Source organism: Otolemur garnettii, unplaced genomic scaffold, assembly GCF_000181295.1.
Source record: "Otolemur garnettii isolate 467f Iridium unplaced genomic scaffold, OtoGar3 scaffold00145, whole genome shotgun sequence".
Classification (NCBI taxonomy): Eukaryota; Metazoa; Chordata; class Mammalia; order Primates; family Galagidae; genus Otolemur; species Otolemur garnettii.
In genome coordinates this window covers 4,942,946-4,944,599 of record NW_003852540.1, presented here as the reverse complement: position 1 = coordinate 4,944,599, position 1,654 = coordinate 4,942,946, and the positions used below count along the sequence as shown (strand labels likewise).

Here is a 1,654-nt window from a genome sequence, read left to right as displayed (position 1 = left end):
CACCTCGGGCACCGCTGGGCGCGAGTGTCCCACTGCACCTCCTTCAGCGTGAGCCACCTGCTGTACAGTAAACATCTGGATGATGAAGAAAACTTGAAATTATTTGGGAAATGCAGCAATCCAAACAGCCATGGACACAATTACGAAGATTGATCCTGTTACAAGAATGGTTATAAATTTGACCAACCTCAAAAAATAATATAGAGGAGGCAATTATGAAACCTCTTGATCATAAGAATCTGAATTTGGATGTGCCATGCTTTGCAGATGTAAGCACAACTGAACATGTAGCTGTATCTATCTGGGAGAACCTCAAGAAAGTACTTCCTATGGGAGAGCTTTATAAAGTAAAAGTGTCTGAAACTGACAATATAGTCGTCTACAAGGGAGACTAGGTCTTAGGATTTGACACTGTAGAAAGACCAATTCAATTTCTTTCCATATTACAAAGGTCCTTATCTCCTTGGAATATTAAGCAGTTACCATATAATTGTAATACCTTTACTTTGTGCTCTAGAGGGTCTGATTTACTGACATTCAAGACCTGTTAAATCTATTTTAAAACAAAACTTTTAATATATCCTGGATATCATTTAGAGCAGGGGTCCTCAAACTTTTTGAACAGGGGGCCAGTTCACTGTCCCTCAGACTGTTGGAGGGCCGGACTGCGAGCCCCGGGACAAGTCAGCTGCTAAGCAGGATAGGCAGAGGCGGCAAAAACACCTGGTGGGCTGGATAAATGTCCTAGGTGGGCTGCATGTGGCCTGCGGGCCGTAGTTTGAGGATGCCTGATTTAGAGAGTCTCTTATATGTAGATTGAAAATCACATATACGAAATGTTTTGATGTGTAATTATTTGAAAGCAAAAGAAATCTAGTTGTTTTTTTCTGTTATTCATTTTTTATGTGTAATATAAATGGTAAAAATGTTTTCTAACTTAGACTGGGCAAATCTTATAAAAAATAAAATTCAGGTGACCACCAAAAAAGAAAAAAAGCCACCATAAACAAAAAAGAACAAAAAAATTAATTAAATAACTTGGTATTGTGGTGGGTATCTGTAGTCCCAGCTGCTAGGGAGGCTGAGGCAAGAGAATTGCTTGAGCCCAAGGGTCTGAGGTTGCTGTGAGCTACGACAGCACAGCACTCTACTCAGGCTGACAAAGTGAGACTCTGTCGTGAAAAAAAGAAAGAAAGTTCAGGTAAGCTGTACAGTAAGGCATTTTTTTAATAGGGGGTTAGGGGGTTAGGAGAGAATCATGAGGCTGGGTGCAGTGGCTCATGCCTGTAATCCCAGCACTCTGGGAGGCAGAGGCAGGTGGATTGCCTGAGCTCACAAGTTCTAGACCAGCCTGAGCTAGAGCTAGACCCCATCTTTAAAAATAGCTGGGTGTTGTGGCGGGCACCTGTAGTCCCAACTACTTGGGAGGCTGAGACAGGAGGATCGCTTGAGCCCAAGAGTTTGAGGTTGCTGTGGGCCCTCTACTGTGGGTGACCAAGTAAAACTGTCTTAAAAAAAGAAAAAAGGAGAGGCCAGGTGCCTTGGCTCACACCTATAATCCTAGCATTCTGGGAGGCTGAGGTAGGTGGATTGCCTGAGCTCAGAGGTTCAAGACCAGCCTGAGCAAGAGTGAGACCCCCGCTCTCTCTCTCTC

At 43.4% G+C, this 1,654-nt stretch overlaps 1 pseudogene; it reads left to right on the top strand.

The window, feature by feature from the left end:
- LOC100946036 overlaps nt 1-395 on the top strand; it is a 569-nt pseudogene extending 174 nt beyond the window's left edge.
- The last annotated feature ends 1,259 nt before the right edge of the window (nt 396-1,654 follow it).